This window comes from Aphis gossypii, chromosome 1, assembly GCF_020184175.1.
Source record: "Aphis gossypii isolate Hap1 chromosome 1, ASM2018417v2, whole genome shotgun sequence".
Lineage (NCBI taxonomy): Eukaryota > Metazoa > Arthropoda > Insecta > Hemiptera > Aphididae > Aphis > Aphis gossypii.
The window spans coordinates 40,380,528-40,401,905 of record NC_065530.1 but is presented as its reverse complement, the minus strand read 5'-3'; positions in this window follow the sequence as shown (position 1 = coordinate 40,401,905).

The window sequence follows — 21,378 nt, the reverse complement described above, 5'->3', positions numbered from 1 at the left end:
CTTTCATTTTAACTGAAATGATCGAACAACCATAAAAATATAAAATTAAGTCAGGCTCAGTTGGCGTGATTAAAATACAACCCACTAAAGAGAATACCTACATTAAAAAATCAACAGCATAAGCATACATTTCTCCTTTTAGTTGTGAAAATATGGTTTTTAATTAAGATTTAAACTAATGGATTTTTTTTATGCTGATTTTTCCATATTTTTCGCGAGACAATTTTCAACAAACAAATTAAGGACTTATGGCGTCTTATTAATAATTATTATACTTATTCTCTACATATTGTATTAGGTGTTTCACACATTATGGTTCACTGCTTATATGCATATAGGGAACGTTATTGATTTTACAAATAAACATCGAAGTCTATAGGTTAATGTCCAAACAAAACAGTGCCTGATTTGGGTTCAGGGTATGCAACCATATGTGATTGCCTGACGATAATAATTTTATGGTTGGCATCGCAATCAATAATCCTGACAATATTGTGCTATATAATGTAGTAGACGATACCTATCTAAGAGCAGCCACTATTATACGTACATTATGAAATAAAATGGGTTTATTCTGGATAAGGATAATGATCGCGATGTGGTGCAAAGATTACAGGTTAAGTTATACTTAGCATTTTACGACAGGCGAATATCAGACGTGGTCCATTCCGTGAGCGTCATAACAAATGGACCGTGGCGGTGAACGTAATTCACTATTGTGGAAGCTGGCGAGGTTACGCTTTATTATATACTGGCACCAATCCCGATCTCGGGTGATTGTTGACCTCATATATTATATACAGTATACACACTGTTAAAAAAACTACCGTTCGCGTCGTTAGAGAATGTAACTTTAAGTATGCTATATCTATAACTTTTCAGACTATCAGAAAAAAACTGAGTTACCCCGACGACAATCAATCTAATTAAGTTATTAAGTTAATTATAAAATTTATAAACTAGTTTTGATAAAAAGTTTTAAAGAAATTAACCATTTAACAAATTAATACTCGCCTTGATAATAATCATAATAATAATGACGACAGTGTCATTAACAGTAATTATTTTACTTACCGCCTACCGAGTAAAAATATTTCATTAACTTATAACTATTGTATATATTTAATAAATATAATAATATTATTATTTTATTTTTTATTTTTATGTACTGTTCGTTTTTTAAATAATTAGTTCTCCTGATAAAAGGATTTTTTTCAATAACGATTTATTTTAAAGGCCGACCCACTCACTATCCGTCGTTATATGATATTGTGTTTATATAATGGTGCATTGAAAACCCATCCGCTAATACGTATTGCCGCCGGTTTTGATACGTTTTTTTCGATTAATTCAGTTATTTTTTTGAAAAAAAATTATTTGGGTTAGGTATACCTACAGCTGGTTACTGATGTTAAATTATTAAAAAAATTTAGGTGTGTTACGGCTTTTGATGAATTTGATACATTGACTGAAGGACTTGTAAGTATGATGACCACAGATCACCCTTAATGTAATTCAAGGTAATACGTTTTCATCACAATAGCTGATTATTCAATGATAATATCATACGTTTTTTAATTAGTGAAACGTCAATATGTGACTGAAATCATTTCTTCAAATATTACAAACACACTAGGTATTGATATACTGATATAATATTTTAATTGAATTCAATAAAACACAGAAAATGTAAACAATAATATTGCCGAGTGATGTATAGAACTATTTCGAGGATTCGAGGATAGGTGACAATCGATTGTATTGTCTGATTCATCATATTGCCGAGCCAAAACTATTTACTTATTTTAATTTGATATTTTGAGGAAATGTACTCGTCGCTATATCAATTTGTGACCAAAAAAAGATTGGTAAGGTTAAAAAGTTTGTATTTTAAATATTATAGTGATTTATTGAATTACTAAAAACGAATATTTTTTTTTGTTTGTTTATATTATCATTTATATATTGTAGCTTATATATATTGTCATCGGTTAAAGAAAATAAATTAGCTATAACGATCGAATATAGCTTTCAACCTGTAGGTATTTTATATCTGATGGAAACCACCCCAATAACTGTGTTAAAAATGTATGTAGTTTAAATTTAACAGAGTTAAAGACTGGATAAATCTACGGGCAACGCTGTGTAGAATCAGACAGTATTATGAAAAGTAATTTAATATAGTAGTTAAAAATATGAAAATAGTTATAATAATATACTGATAGAATTATAAATACATTAATATGACGTATAAGTACGATACTACGATGACTATTATTATTCATAAAAATATTAGTAAGCGTTTGATCCTAAAATAAGGAGCTCGAGCCAAGTTTTATTTCAATGATTTATATCTTTAATCAATGTTGATAGCGGTTTTTAAACGGCAATTAAAAATATACTACGCCGTTCTTATTAGAACCGCGTATTCGTGTGGACATCGACTGTAGTCATCTAGATTACATTTTTTACTGTTTGACCTGCACTCGTCAACCTTTTCTAGAGTTTTTCGTCCTGTTAAAAAATGAATGAAACGTAACTAACTATAGAACGCAAACACGATTCATTTTATATTAGAACATTGATCGACGATCGGTCGAATAAGTCGACACGCGGTATTTACATTTTATGCGTTAGAATTTCCTCGGGCGACAAGAGTGAGAATTACACAAAGAACATCATATACATATATATGAGTCTACATCACGTGAAACGTTAAGTCAACTCTTGGCTGGAGGTGTATTAACGGAACAAATCCCTTCAAGTGATAAATCCTCGGAAAGACCCCTAATAAAAGTTTTGTGCAGGCCTTTTGTGCTTCACCTCATCCGCACCAACGCGAATCGAGTTTTGGATTCACCGCCGGTGATGTGCTGTTACAGTGTGAAGATTATCGTCATGTCGACACAAATGTCGAGTGAACTGAGAAAAAGTTCAATGTATACACATACATATATTGTATACACGATTTTGTAACTGCGATCTATCTATATACATATAAACGAATTACAAAGATTTGATCACTCGAAATACTTATGAAATATGAGGGATATCAGCTAGTATAGTACGCTTTTTGTACACCAAAACTTACAGTATAATATAATTTATATTATGAAATTGTAATTCGTCGAATTCGTGTTCATAAATATTTTGACTAGATTCGGTTTTTAAATGTTCTATTTTTCCTATATACATATTTGGAAATCTAAAATAAAAAAATATTTTATACGCATATTATTAGGGCTCGGATTTTAAAGCGTAGGTATGGTTCTTTTTTTATTCATGGAATAGAAATCTAATTATAAATTATATATAAATTCGTTCACGTCATTTTGATTCTAAATAAACCAATTTATTTTTTTTTTTTTTTTTATGTAAATACTTTTTTTTTTTTGCGTTTTTCAGCTGTAGAATGTTTATGATATGTTTATCATGTAACTAGGTATAGTAAAAATAAAAAAATTAAATTAATAAGAAACGTAAAAACCCAGAATGCGTTATAGGTATTGGATTATTGTTGTTTTCGTTATCGGCTTGTTTATTAAATATATAGATCATCGATCTACATATTATAGCAAGCAGTACCTATACGGTCAGTATACCTAATACATCGATATCAACCAAAATTCAAAATTTAATTTTGTAGTATTTGAAACCTCTTGTTTGTACCGATCAATTCAGTGGATGTAGAGAGTCGTTTTCTATGTATAAAAATATTCCATATAGAGTCAGTTTCACTACTAAAAATCTAAAGAAATACTTGGTAATTAATTCTTTTTTAATTTAAATTAATTTTTTAATTTTTTTGTTCATGTTTATAACTAGTTCGTATTAATTTTTGATCATATTGTTTTTTTTTTTTTTTTTGAAAATAAATATACTTGTATTTTTGCCTTTTTAAAACAATCGTGTGCTTTTTTAGTTGCTTATTAATAATATGCTTTAAAATACGAGCCTTACATATTATATATTTATAATAAATGCAAAAACTATTAGATTTTGATTCCATTCGTCGTTTAAAAATAATTATTAATTAAGTATTAAAAAATACGATGCTTACCTTAAATACAATTATGAAAATATTATTATTATTAATAATAACGACGCCTCCGTGGCCGTCTAATGTATTATTGTTATTATTATAATTAGTTATTACTTATTACCCACTTTGCTAGTTCGCTGAGAGTCTATAACAATTTATTGCGAATAATGTGATATCATGATGATGGCGAAACGATTATGTCTAATAACAAATGTTAAGGTATTTATGACTCGTATTATTATTACCTATTATTATTATTATATTATTATTATTATTATTATTATTATCATCATCAGGCACAGGGTCCCGTCCGGGTGCAGTAGGATTATATTGATCCAAAATTTCAAATCGGATAATAATTATTAAACAAACTTCAATAAAGTTGTTGAAAAAAAATACGTTCCAAGTACGATAAACATAATATTATAATCATACTATAATACCCACGGCGTTAGAATTTAGATGATACGAGAAAAAAATATTCCTGTGTCATGTCATACCTATGCCTACGTATTAGCCAGAGATCGAGCAAAATGTTACCGTATAATATAATAATTATGTATAATATGTATACTGCATCGTCGTCCATCGAGATAAAAAGCTGCGAAACGTTGTGGCCATTTCAGTTATTTTCAATTTTAATTTATTCACCGTCGGTCAACGAGATAAATAATACAACAATAATAAAAATAATAAACCATCACTCCGATTTATATTTTTGCTGAGGCGTAGTCGATACCTATCGAGTCTTCATATTGGCAAAATTATTTTATCCAAACACCACACGACATAAAATAACGGTTCACGTGCCACCGTTTTATTATGGCAGCTATAAGAATATTATCAATAACGTAAAATAAAATTGTTTAAAAAAAAAAAGGGCTCCACAGAAACTGGGTAGAATACAGCGTGTTTTTAATATTATTTGTATAATTAATTTAAAAGCGACAATAAATCACTCCGTTCGAAAACCGATTCGTTATAAGTATTATAACTCTTCTGTGGTTTAAAGCCTGTTCAAACTAAGTTTGAATATTATATTAAATACGAATTATCTTATTATTATTTATTACGTAACATTAATATTTTATCTTGATCGCATAAATATACGTGCGTTTTCATGTAATTAATAAGACGTAATTGCTACTCATTTGGCAATAAATCTGACTTAAATAAATATATTGACTAAACCAGTGGCGATATACTTTTAGTTTATAAGTAAATGAAAAATATATTAAAAATGTGTTTTATTCTTCAAACCATATTAAAAATATCAGTCAGTACCGATATATGGATATTTCTTATAGGTTGTATTTGAGATTTTGAGCTACAATAAGATAATATATTTCTACCTAATACATTTACCTCACTACATGGGGGGGGGGGTTAACAATGAAATCCCTGAGAAGAGGGAAAATCCTCCAACGTGCAGGCTACGAGCTTGCTGATAGTCTGAGCTTGAATTCGGAGACATATTTCAACTTTTAGAAAACAACATCTTATCTCTTGTACATAATAAATCATCAAAAAAGGTGAAATTTTCGAGGTGTGTATAATATTATATTATGTTGTTGTCAAACTTTTTCATTGCCTAAACAATTTTCACACAGAAATAGTTGATGAAATATAAAATACTATAAAAATAAAAAATATCATTGAAAAACCAATTCACCAAACATTCTAGCTTTGCAGATGATTCACACGATGTATACCTATAACCTATGCTACATTATTGGAAATCTGCAGCAATGGTTAGGACCGAGAAATGGATTTACCGTCTACAGTATTTGAATACTTTCTTTAATAAAACTACAAGGAAATATTATATATCACGTATAAGTGAAAAATCTGTTTTATGATTCACGGGAAAAAAATTATAACTTTCATGAACATCACGCAGTCTTTTACAAGTATATATATTTTTTGAATATTTTACGTAACATTCGAATACTTATAACATTTTATTTTCATTTTAATCCTTAATCGTAATACGCATACGTGTTTTTCAGTCAATTTCTTATATGTGCTCTATTTTTTTTTTCAGTCCTTTTAAAATGTTGTCACGTAAAATATATTTTAGTATTAAACGTTTTATTAATTACCGATACGGTGCACCAGTTATATTATAGTGATCATAAATCCATAACCCACAAATGACATATCAATAAGTATTATATACATAAAACAGCTCTCAATTCTTTAAATAACATAAATAACATTAAATGAAACTGATGTCAACAAGTCTTTATACCTGAATAATTATTGTAAAATTAATTTAACTGATGTTCAAAATTGTATTAACTTTATTGAAGTTTTAATTTTTGAATATAAAATACGTAGTAACCGAAAACTTTCAAAATAAGTATAAAAACCATAATGTGATTCTTTCTTTAACAAAAAAAAAAAGTTTAATTTTATTAATGAGCCATAACTTAAGTTTTTCCAATTGTTTTCTCATTAAAATTTATTTATTCCTATTTTTTTATGCAAATATATTGTACGAAACGTCTTTTTACATTTCAGCAAACTATCAAACTATCTTAGTCCATTGAACAGTTCTTAAATCGTATAATAAATTTAACGTGAATTGAAAATCAAAGAAATCAACAATCAACGAGTAAGATCTGCATACTTTAATTCTAAAAAAATAATCTATTGTATGAGTACTTAAAATTTACTTTATTGAAATTTTGTTTGTTGATTATTAAGTACGCCGACGCCGTAAACCATCAAACCAAGTCTAATTTTTACATTTTCACATAAATCTAAAAATTCTAATGTGACTCATTTTTCCTAAAAAGTCTAATTATACTAATAAACCATAATTTAAGTTTTTCCAATTAAAATTAACTCATTTTCAATTTTTTTTCATGCAAATATAATATCAACGCCCTTTTACATTCAAGCAAACTACTTTAGCCCATAGAACTGTATTTATGTCGTATAATAACGTAAGTCGAAAATTAAAGAAACTAGCATTGACCAACATTTTCAAAAGTAATTATCAATTTATCTACATTTTACGTACCCGTTTATTATTTTACTAATGAACCCGTTGATGGGTGTGATTGAATAACTAAATTTTATACTATCTTTTTAATCTAATGTTCTTCTAAATATTTTAATTTATTGAACTAAAGTATTATTTATCACCACCAATTTTGGAATAAATAATTCAATTTTCTAGTTTTATTAAACTTTTGAGATCCGTCAAAAATAATACAACTCGTATAACATTAAATCATTTAAAACTATTCTGAAAATTGTGGTAATGTTAGGTAGTATATATATTGCGTCAGCTGTATATTCAAATCATTATAAATTACAACTTTCGAGCACAACTTTGAACAGTTTTATTTTTATTCTCTTGGTTTTATTAGGTACCTACCTATTGAAATAATTGTTGGTCTGAATTTATGCAACGTCATCGGTATATGAAAAAATATCAATGAACAATGTGAAAATTGTTTTATTTATTAGCGTACAATTGGAAATGAATACTTTATATTTAATAACCAAGGCGAATCTTTTAATGGTGAACATAGCTCTATTTCTCGAAATATATCAAAGCTTTTGGATTTTTTTTTTTTTTGTTTTATGCTCTGAAGTCATTACAAAACAAATAATTTTTAAAAAACAATGTATTTACTATTTTTATTGTTATGCATATTTCTTGAAACCTTTTTTTTTTATAGCATTATCTATTTTTTTTTAATTTCATATTCCAAAGCAGATTATTGTTAAAAACATTTGCATAAACTTATTTATTGTAAATAAGTACCTCATATTATATTGAACATTTATAGTTAATTATAGTTTTAAAATATGAGTTAATAATTATTATTTAAACTTATAATAGTTGTAAAGAGCGAAATACTGGTTGAATATTTTGTTAAGTAGCTCGTGCTTTACCACTCAGTTCAACTTAACTCTAAAATATTTATAACTGCAATAAAGATACACATAAATATAAATAATAGTTCGAAATTAGATTTTTATTTAAATTCTCAGAAAAGTATTCTACTTTGAAATATAAGATTAAAAATTATATTAAGCAAATTAAAAACTTTATGAATTATAATAATAAAAGAGACAATTTATTTTAAAATTTAAAAATATTTTGTTTTATTAAACTTCAAATTATGAAAAAAAATATATATATCAAAAATGTTATTACTATTACAAGAATCACTTTATATAAGTCCGTTTACGACCAACTTTTACGGTACCTAGAACAATTTTTTCTAAAACAGCTAGTATTTATTATAGTTGTAAGCTTTTCAAAATTAAAATTTCAATAGAATAAAATCAAAATCGTTTTTTGACCTAGTATACAATATCATTAATATATTTAGCGATTAAATTTTTTTTTATATTTTCTCCGTTTTATTATTATTATTATGGGTACGTTTTTCTTTATCATAAACAACCGGACGATAAGTTTTTTTTTATTGTGTTCACTGAAAATGATAAAACAGGATATTCTTATGAAAAAAAAAAATTGTCGCGCTAACCATAAAATTTAGTCGTTTGACAATAACACACCTACCTATATATTATTATATTATACGCGTACACATTATAAATTATAATATTAAAGCCGTTGAGCGCTCATAATAATAATAATAATAGTAATAGTAATAATAATAAATAATTGTACCCTATAGTGTTTTCATCACAGTACGAGTACCATGTATATCATAAGAACTCGACCGGCGTTAATCCGTTTACGTCGATAAACAACAATCGGCGTCGGCAGTGGTGCGGTGGATGACGCAGGAAAATTAATGCCGGTCGGCAGTTTTATTTTTTTTCCATCGCCTCATCTCGCATTCCTCGTCTTAACGCCGTTACGGTGTTCCACCGGAAAAGCTGGAACTCTCATCGAACAACTAAATTTAATATTATTATGTTATCTTACGAAAAATTGAATCAATGTAATGACCATAATATGAGAATTTGCACAGGTGGACGAGGAGGACCTGTACCTATATTTTACTGACGTAGGTACATTGTATATTGTATTATAATTTTGTCCGGCGCTCGTGTTGCTTTAACAATATTATTTTATTTTAGCAAAATCGACCTAATTTGTCGTTAGATTATTATTAGTTTACTGTAAATTTTCTATATGGTGAGTGGTGACTATAATAATATAATACAGGATGATTCACCGAGCATTTTTAAGTATGCGTTTTCAAATTGTTCAGATTTACGTACAATTGTACTAATTAAGGAGTGTCTGGTGAAGATAAAAACTTCTACTTTTCCAACGAGAATAACCCTCCTTTTAAGCTGTAAATTATTTAGCGGATAATATTTCTTTGGAAATTTCGTATAGTAATCAATATCAAAATTCGAACGAAAACTTTTTGAGTTATTTAATTAAATAATTTTGTTCAAAGGTCCATGATAATTGATGATAGATTCGGAAGATAATATGAGGACTTGACAATATTAGTAGGTAATTAATATTAATCTATCAAATATTAAAATTTATAATTTATAAAAACGAGTTAAATAATTACAACACTAAATCAAATATTACATTTGTTTTATATTTTAATTCAACAATTTTTAAGAATTACATACTATTATCCTTTGCTTAAAATAATATATTTTAATAACTGAAAAACTACTAAAAATATATATCCACTAATTTACAGGAAAAAGGAGATTCACATCACATAACACTCTTTAAGACTTGAGTATATAGTACAAAAAAATGTCAATAATTTGAAAATAAGGTATTAAAAAATCAGAATTCTTATAAATTAAAAAAAAAAACGGAAATGAGTATGCTAGGCGAATCACACATTTATGTTATATACTGCAGGATGTAGGTACCTACATCGTGGTCATCGGACTGTAGCTTGTTGTTACCCGCGACGCAATGTTTGTCTTTTTAATGTAGCAATTGTTTTCGAGTGGTCGTAATATTATACCGTTTAAACAACCAACGCATTTGTTAATTATGATTACCCGTAACTGCCCAGTGCTCGTATATTTTCCCGTGTACAATAATAATAACATAAATAGTTAGGTACATACTCGTATGCATTTGCATAGCATTTACTCGGAAAATCGGTATACTGCATATTCGTTAATATTAGTATACATCATTCATACAGCCGCTACACCGTATACACATCAATTAAGTTTAACGGGTTGATTATTTTGAATTTTCTACCACAAATAGGGATTCCCCGTTCTTTACCTAATAGTTTTTGTTAAATATTAAAAAATTTTAATTTATACATGTACCTATATATTATATTCAACAAGCATGCTCGTCGCTTATAGGTTTTTTTTAATTTTTACCAAGAACATAAAAAATAGTTTCAGTTTAAAGAGTAAAAAGAGCAAATGTATTATGAAAATTATACAATGTCCAGAATATGCTAATATAAATATTTGATGAAAATCTACCGTTATTCGTTTTTGAATTAGGTATAACAAAACAGCAAAATCGATTATGACGGTGTTTACTTTTAACGGTCCAAAGCTTCAACAAGATTCAATTTTATTTATCATGCATAAATGATTAACCGTCTTCGAAATTGAAGATAAAAACATTTTATACTGTTCCAAAAGGTGATAGAAAAATACACTTCATCTTTGTAAACCAATTTATTCATTATACTACGCTCAGAATATAAAACAGACTGATTTAATACTTTATAGTTTATATTCATAATATTATAATCTTATGACAAAATTTTTATATTAAAAAAAAACATGTCTTTCGATTAATAATAGGTAATTAAGGGCGTATTTAATGTAATATTATAGTAGGTAAACATATTTTATTATTGAAATAATTTTGGAATAATATTATTATATACTACAGCAGTTAATTGAATCATTCTGTATAATAGGTTATATTATATTATAAAATTGTATAATATATCTAATAGTAAATAAAATCAGCCAGTAAACACCCAACTTCCTTTCCTTTTGAGTACACATCAGTACGCCCTTGTCATATATGTCATATATAAAGAACACATAAGGTTTATGAAAATTTAAAATCGAATATCTTGTTTGTGACTTTATGTAAGTAAATATGCTTTTATTTTTTGACATTAAAACCAACCCTATAAGGGAATATATAGCGAACTATTAGAAATCACATACAGTCGCCAAATAATTATAGTTTTATGTTTCTAAATGTTATCATAAAAATAATATATAATATATTAATATAAATGCATTTTTATTGTTTATAGGTACCTAAGTAAATATATCTGAATAGACGTGTCGAATTCAGCATCCACGGCTTGTATACATGTTGCGATAAACTAACTTCCAGGCAAGAGCGATATTAAATTGTATTTTAATAAATAAAAATAAAAACTATTATTATATTATTATGCGTAAAGATTAAAATACACGCCATACATATGGGATATGCAAGAGTGGTTTGCATTTTATCACCGACAATGGCCTTTCAAGACATACACAATAGAATTGTACAGAAATAACATTAAATTTATAATCGTATTATACATCCTACAATCATATTATAATTTATACGTATATAATATAATATAGAAAATATGATACATCCACGACGACGCAGTACCTATAAATTTATAATAAAACATACAGGACGATCCACGAAGCATATGTTAATACCCGTTTTATCCTTTTGAAATTGTACCTACATTCATTCAAATTTTTATGATTTTTAAGTGTGTCGACTAACTGTATAGAACGCTTTAGAGATGTTAGAGATGTGAGCCAGTTATATAATATTCAGGTAAAATAATATTTACCCATAAAGTAGTCAATTTTTCTTAATAAAAAAATTACAAAGTGGCTCATCAATTACAACATTTTTACGAGACTATAATATTTATGAAACAACTTTTATAACAAACGCTGAATGATTAATATAATACAAAATATAATGTGAAGTAAAAACTAAGAGTTATTCAAAAATAAATTTATTTATAATATGGTATTAGACAATACTCCCAGTCAACATTTAACTTTTATAATATAAAAATGTTCAAATACCTACCTATTTAACAGTAAACTATCTTCTGAAAAATAAATGAAGAAAGTTGTTCCTCATATAATACTCGTATACTTGTAATTGTGAGTTGTAATCGATATATTTCGTTCTTCATCATTATTGTAATTGTTTACATATCTTAGTTTGTACACTATAGTAGCTATTAATAAAATAAAAAGTTATTTCTAGGACCCGTATTAGTAAACCATAAATGATTACCTACCTATTGTAACTTATATAATATTATAATATGTAATTACGGCGACCACGTAAAAATGATCGATTGCAATACTCAATCGGTTAAAAATCTTGGGTAGCATTTGGGTCATTGTGTGTTAAATCTCAAATCAATATATTATTCAAATAGATTTTAGAAACTGCAGTGTGGGCGATTTTTGCGTAAACCGCGTCGGATGAAACGAATCTTCCACATTTAAATTAATCGTCCGAACGGAAACCACCACCGCAATTATAGTAATCCGCCTATTATTTTGTCGCCGATCGTTGCGGATATACTTCACGCCAAATACGATGTGCAACAAACCAATCTTCCCGTAAAAGTATAGTATAACAATATAATAATGATACTTAATAGTATATACCTTTATGGTCAGATGCAGGTGCGTGAGACACATGAGACATCTCTTGTACTGTCGACGGTGAACCTCACCTTAGGAATACCAACGGTTGAAATCGTAGACGGAGCGAGTGGTTTTTTAAATAAAAAAAACTTCAACAAAGTGCCGTCACGATGACCGGTCACTTCCGGGTACACTTCCGGATGTCTGGATCAGCTGGCATGGCCGACGGGGCGCTGCGGTGAAAAACATTATAAGAGTATCAGCCAGACCCTTGCCGACTGCAGACTACCTCGCTTTTGTGCCTTATTTTAATCCCGTCGGCCTTATTGTCACGTCGTCGGCGACCACCGATTCCTTCACTGGTACTTAGGATTTTATCGTCGTCAACACCACTGAGCATAAAATCACACATGATATATTGTTTAATATAATATTATGGCCAGTCACCACTCGCCGACCATCGCAGTCGGCCCGTGGCAGCCGATCGTCTCGCTCCAAACAAATTCACCCGAGGCACCCTTAAATTGGCATTTGACGAGTATAGTATTTTATTGCTAAAAATGATAAGACAATGTATTTTATAGGTTTTCTTTCGAACATTATGCATATTTTCTTCCGTTATAACTACCTATTCAGTTTCGTAAAAATATTTTATTGATAATATTTTGATTCGTGGCCGGATACGCAGTGTTTTAGATAATATAGATGCTTTCAATATTAAATACGCATTGGTTAAGGCATTTGAATCCGTTTACAATATCAACATTACATAATTAGATCAAATTCGGTTTGATAGATTGAAAATCAAATTAAGCCCATGTATTGTAGGTATCTACCCGATAAAAAATATTGGTAAGCGGGTACCGTTTTGTACATTATTACGTGTTGAGTGAATGACTGTTGTGGTGTGTTAAATTTTAATTAAATAATTTATAATTATATTTTTACAAAAAAAAATTTGAGTAAAGACTGTCTGTCTGTCATCATATATCACTAATAAGTTAATATTTTCATGATATTATGTTTTATTTTTTTATTTTTCTGAAAATTTTGGGTTTATTTTATTATTACTTATTAGTATTTAATTATTATTATAATAATATCATTTATATAAACTTATATAACTTAAAATGTAATAACATCTTTAACCGTAGATGAATATCTTAACACATTAACTGTCACGAACCCGTTGGCATCCTAACACGGATATGTAATTGTAAAGCCATGGTATAATAAATAACTGGAAATTAAAAAGTAAAAATGTATTCATATGAAGTATAAATAGATAAAATCTTAATAAATCAAAAATGCCATTGCGTATAGTGAAATTCATAACAATAAAATAATAATATATGCAAAAGTTTCTAGTCTACTCCAATAATGTTTTTGATTTGTTACAAAATAATTATTATCATTATTCGTCAATAAAATAATACACAACACTGTTCAAATTTTAACTTCTTCGAATATCTAAAAAAAAAAAACAAAAATGTATTTGTATAGTTTTTAGATTTTTTCAATTCTAGTAGGAAATATATTGAAGAATATTATATAACATTTTCAAAACTGAGCTATAAATCCAATTTGCTACTATAAACCTCCCCCCTCAAGTAGAAAATCTTAGCATTTTTTATGCGCTTGAAGGTCAGACAAACAGAAAAAAAATGCACAAATGTCATACTGTAAAATCAATATATTCATCACTCCGGTCAGATTCTAATACCTAGTTTGTAAAATATATTATTACAATAACTTGCTTAAATATTGCATTTGCAAAACTCATCACTAACAGTAAGTTTAGGTATTTAATACTGCTCTTAAATGTGAGCATAGGTACTTACTACTTAGTCGTGGATCACCTACTTATATTTTATTTGCAACTATATTATAATTGCTACCACTGCTTACGCCACATAGGTACATTCACAAAAAGGTTTTTATTTTATTTTTTTTTTTTGCAGGTTTAATTAAAAACGGAATCGGTTTACTATTACAAAGTTTTATCATTGCACAATGCATTATATTTACACACATACTATATGTGCATAATCTATTTACTGTATTCACGAAATCGTGTTAAACCGTTAAACGTATACTTTTCTGTAAACGACTGTAACGGCTGTTGGAAAATAATAATTTGCACGAATTGACGAAATGAGCATGCGTATCCCCCTGCGGTAAAAATTAAAGTTCGTCGCCACGCGCGCGGTCGATTGATATATTTTATTATTTCGCGTGAATGCAATATTTTGTTTGCGCGGATGTCAATCACTAACAGAAAAATTTTCCATTGGTGACAGTATTTGTTACCTAACTCTTCACAACATTATTGATCTTCGAAATGCTATTTTTTACCGTCCATTGAAATAATCACACAAATCAAGTTTGTTTTGAATACCTACTAAAGTATAAAGTGTAGGTAATAACTGATTTAATTAGATGTCTTGATTATTAGTGTAATAATTTAAATTTAATCATATTATTTTTAAATTGTAAAGAAATATCTCATTTTAGTGTTTCCTAATATTTTCCACTCTTTATAAAGCAAGTTAAAATATTATTTACAACTAACTAATATTATTACAATCAATACAATCTGTTTAATGTATTATATAACGTATAAATAATTTATTTTTATCTTTTAATAGTGGTTATGTGTATAAATGGGTTTTATGTGTGATGATGTTATAAGATAATATTACTTGTCATTTGATCAAACATAAATAAATATAAATCATGATGTGATAATATCATTACATTAGTTGATAACATTTTATTTATATAGGTATTTTTAAAATATATATTTTCTAGAAATGTATAGTCCCTATACACAATAAAGCAAATATGATGATGAGAAGTTTTTTAACGTGAAATAATTTTACATTGCATAATTTACTTATTATATTAAATTATTTATATTTTATTTTATATATTATTTAATTATATGAAATTGTATTATATTAAACAATATCTGTCAACATTTTTAGAAGTACTTGGATTATTCTTATTATTTATGTTACCTACATATTTAATGAACAACGCCACTAGGGTAGTCGAAAATAAATACAAAATGGGCAATGCGAGTTAAAGGGTCTTTTTATAAAGTGTAAGTATTCGTAGAGTGTAGGTTTAATATTGTTGTTATCCATTTCATGACACTTATGATTCGGGAATATTAATTCCGTATTGTGGAATATCTATCTAACCTCATACTTGATTAATATATTACAGCACCGAATGACAATCAAAACAATAATGATGGGATATAATCATGAGAAATTAATTATTTTGTCTGCAGCAATAAACTCAACATATTGTTGGACCAGCAATTCATTATGCGTCATGATGGCATTCAAAATCATCGAATAGCCTATTGGTTTTAAGGTAAGAACTTTGAGTTTTAAGTCTTAACCATACATACATTGATAACACATTTACACTAAGACTAAAATCGTTTAACATAATAATATGATTTGTCGGTAATAACTTTTTAAAGTGTTATAATACATTAAGTATAATAATTAATAACACACACGTATTTCGCGATATAAGAGATTATTATTAGGATTAAATTGAATCCCACCGCTCGCCTAGAAAACGTGATACTGTTAAATTATTTAGTTATTATTTACTGAGTATTAGTTTATAATGGATGTGTAGTGATGTAAATTACAACGTTTTATAAGTTATGTATTTGGGTTTAAACGCATTTTCGTTATAACCTTGTACCTATATACCACGGGACATGGATGTCGGTTGTGGTACAAATGACATAGCTGATACGAATTATCCATTTACGTACCTACACATGCAACATTGGATTTTAGCGTTTTAATTTGCTATTAAATCTTCTCGGTTATACTATGTTGACATTTATTTTTGCTGAGATATACAAAATAAAACTAAAATATCGAATCGTCAGTTTTAATTATCATCAATTAAAAAATTGATGTATTAGATTTTATTTAGCCGTCTAGAAAATGATTTCACTTGTGTTTGAAAAATATTTATGTTAATTTGTGTAATAAATTCGACAATATATTTCTGACAGTTTTACTAAAAACATTATAATCCGTAATATACTATGATATACTATAACGTGAAAATGACGTAAAATGAATTATTTTAAAAATAAAATAGTGATAACAAAATACAGGTTAAAACAAATTTAAGTTTTTGGTTCTCGTTACTGTAAAATAACTTTACTATTGTAGCTATAGCAGTACACGAACACAAACTACCCATAAACATTTAGGCATTAAAGAATGAAATAAAATACGCGTCGTATATACGGTATAGACACATACATAAATAAACACACGTATAAGTTAGGTATATATATTAGCTACAAGTCGAGAAAATCGCCGCTTCGACAGCCGCCACCGGTGTTAAACAAAATAAAGCCTTTTCCTTTACCTTTAAATTATTACATGAAATATGAATACCTACGCACACCTTTATAATATGTACATATTATCATATATTGTATTATGTGTGTGCGGCGTTACTTACCGCGAGTCCCCAGTGACGAGAGTAGCTCGTGACAGGAATATAATATATTGTTTTTGACGCTATTGCCCTTGAAGCAGTATCTATAACCACCTAATAGTTAAATCGATTTAGGCATTTAGCATGATCCGAAGTATGGTGAGCGGAAAAACATGAGAGAAAAAATGCAAAAAAGTATTGGCCTGCAGGTAGTCGTGGTTCGCCGGAGATTTTATAATACATTATCGTGTGCTCGTGTGCACATGTCACATATATTAATTTTAAAGTGATTCAATATATTAAGTAAAGAGGTAGCTATTTGTGATTTGCTTGTTTTTATATAAAATAAAATACAAAATAATTTCCATTATTATTTATAACACGCACACACACACACACACACACACACACACATATATATATTATATATACATACTATTTTCATTTTAGTTACCATTTGCTTCTATTTGAGTATGCTTAATAAGTATATGTAAGATCGAAAACTTGTTTGTGATAATAATGTCATAATCATGAATCACAATCATATTTGAGTAAACAGTTAACTCTATAGCATTTTATAATAATAATGAAATATCTAAAGTGAATGATAATTATTATTAAAAGATTTTCGAAAAATATGTAACAATCAAAAACTTAATTTTGTTTTGTATTAAATAATTAGTTGTATATATTTATTTCTTGAAACATAATTTTATATTACAATATCATACCATGTATTTTTTAAATATAAATTGCTTTTAATATAATTAATTAGTATTCACTTTAATTTTTTAATGACTAAATATTGTATATGGTATATAACATTTTAGTCATTGATTAATATATTAATCATTAAATAATAAATTATTTCAAAAATGTAATTATTGTGGTTGTAGAAATTTAAGAATTATTCAAGGTTGAAAAAAATCGTCATAAAAAATGTATGTTATAGTATAAATATGGTATGATATAAAAGTACATCTTGTAAAGCATAACAACTTCAAACTTGTAAAACTTTAGCAGGTAGGTATTTATTATTTAAAATGTTGTCTTTGATTTCGATTTTCACCTTCATCATATTCACATACCAGTGTATTTCTACCAGTATAGAAATAACCAAGCCGTTTGTTTTTTCAGTTGTAGTAACTTAGATATAAAGTTATTATCCAACCCTTAAAATCTAAATTTAATTACCATTTTCATTGTATATTTTGTAACATAAATATTTATATTTCATGTATAAATCGGATTAATTATGAATGTGTGAAATAAATTCAATCATAAATGTCCATAGTAAAAAAATATATATATATATTAATCTACTTTAGCATTAGCACTTTAGCTCGATCATAAAATACAATCAAATTAATTTTGTTCTCTAAGAAACATAATATTATTATCTAAGCAACCAATAAATCAGCAAATGATCGTTGAGCAAGTAAAATGAAAATATTCATAGTAAGTTTAACATTATATTACTGTAGAATACCAATTTTCAATTTAATTAAGATATTATACGAGTTTTAATCTACAATTATTATGATTCAAGACTATCTGTAATATTTATCGAATACGAGTAAATATTAGGTATAATTTATGATTTAATATCGACATTTATATCTTATCCCGCAGTCGCACAAGTCCATTGAAACCTGTCATTAGATATTATTGAATGGAGCTTATTTTTACTTATTGCTATATAATATCATTTACTATCTACTCTTTAATGTTATTTCAAAGGTGTGGCGTCCGCAAAACCTATAGTATACACAATATTATAGTGTTGCGTTTGAATACAAAGACGTCTATACATCTACGGTTGCGTCCGTTTAAATTGTAGCCAATTACACATTACCCGTAATATTATATAAGTAATTTCAAAAATCGATAACCTATTAGTACACATGTAGGTATATGCGGTGTGCCGGCTATATGTAAAACGTACTTTTCATTTGTGTTTGTACACGCACGCGAGCGCAGTAAATTAAGTATTTCCAACAACTGTTATTGCGGTGTTTGTATATATTGTCGTGCATTTTTGTGGTTGCTGATTTAATTTATTTTTTCGTTTAAAATAAAATGGTAAATAATAAAATAAATCAATATCGAAATCAAACAATATATTATAATAATATGGCTATACTCAATTCCGCTGTATATGATAGGTATATGTTACAAAAATATTATGACCATTTAAGTGTATAATACTTAAAATATTGTTTATACACGCCTGCGTGTGCGTCGGTATTTTCATATTATAAAAATATTTCCAAGTCGTTACTATTTTGTTATGCATGTGTTAAAGTATATTATTTTGTATGCCCGGTTGCGTAAAGTACACATTTTACAAACTTCAATGTGTGTATTATTACGACTCGAAATATGCAATGTGACCGTACAGCAAAAGTTCAACGTATACTTAATATCGCCACACATTAATAATAATGTGCAACAAAGCTTACATATCTAATAATACAGTTAAATTAATTCAAAACATATCATATACTTTCGCGGGATACGATGTACTTACACCATTAAATCTCCGACGAATAATAAAAAAAAATTAATCAATTAATCGTAAAATAATTAAATACAATAACTATACGCGTTCATTATACGAATAAAAACGCGATATTGTTTATTGAAATCGGTAGGTGAATATTGTCCCAATTATGTTAAAAACACAACTATAATGTATATCTACTTCCACTAGATTTACGCATAAAATAAAAATAAAAATAGACGAAACAATAAAAGTGTTAAAAGCGTGTACACTGTTTTAAAAGGAAATTTAACGAGCCGGTTCTGATGTATTACCAATTAAATAACTGTATTTATTGTTACATGGTATGTCTTCTGGGAAAAGGCGAAACCAAAAAAAAAAATAAAAAATATAGTTCACTGCACTTGTCCTGCGGGCTAAAAAACAATTTCGCGTTGCGTGAGTTTAGTTACCAAAATAATACGCTGTAAAGTATAAAATATATTGGTATTTGTAAACACTTAATTCGCAGAACGACAATGTATTGCACTATACGAGTGGTAATTTTTTATTAACCGATTTTTTGTCCTAAAATGTCGAACGGGCATCTGTAACAGTATATTATGTACACCATAAATATGTCTGTACACTAATTTTAAAAGTCAATTATTGTGCTTTTAAAAATAGTTCAAACAATTTATAAAACTAAAGTTTTCAACAAAAAATATATCATATCATAGATATATTTTTTACATATTTTATTTGTAATGATTATTTACAGTTTAGATGAAAAAAAGAAAACGGAAAAAGGTAGGTTTATGTTAAAAAAGTTATGATCCTCCATTTTACCCATAAACTTTAAATGTTTACAAGGTTTAACTACTAGTTGCGATTATTTTAAATCAACATTATTAGGAGAGTATTCTGATTATGAAATTGAGAAATGTGTATAGATTCAAAAATTTCAATAACTTAAAAAAATGTTATAATAAGAAATATTAAAACTCTACAGATATATTTTAGTAAAAATATATATATCAAAATATTGTAGCTATACCTTATTGTATTATAATTTATAATTAGATTCAATAAACATAAAGTTTTTTTTTTCAAAAGAAAACATCGAAAGTACATTTATTGTGTACCTGTATAACAATAAATAATTACAAAGTTTAGTTTAGATTAACAGTTCAACACAAACAAATTTTAATTTTTTTTCTCTTGATTTTGATTTCAAAATTTCAAAATTATTATACTTCTTAAAAAGTTAAATTGTGATTATAAAGAATTGAAAAAAAAAAATAGAAACATGAATAATGTATTACTCTTATAAAGTAAGCTTTTTAACGATTTTATATAAGTTTTTAGATTTCTCATCACATTACTAGCTCTATTGTGTCGATGTATTGAACAAAAAATATTATTTCTAAACTACATGCATATATCAGTTGGCCTGTAAGTGTGCCGTTTATTATTATAAATACTCGAACATACTATTCATACATTTTTTAAAAAAAAACGGTTTGTATTAAATTCAAATGTCATTGTACCATTTGGTAAACTGTCTGGCCCATTCGCGAGTTGTCACAAATCAAATTTGAATTCAGCAAAATACTTTTTTATATCTTTGATAGGTGCTTGGGTGTTTCGACAACAAATAAATTAAATATATTATCAAACTTAAGTGAAAATTTTATTTATTAATCTCGGGTATTGATATTGTAATTTTAAAGTTAGTTATGAACTTAAAAAATATGTATGTAGC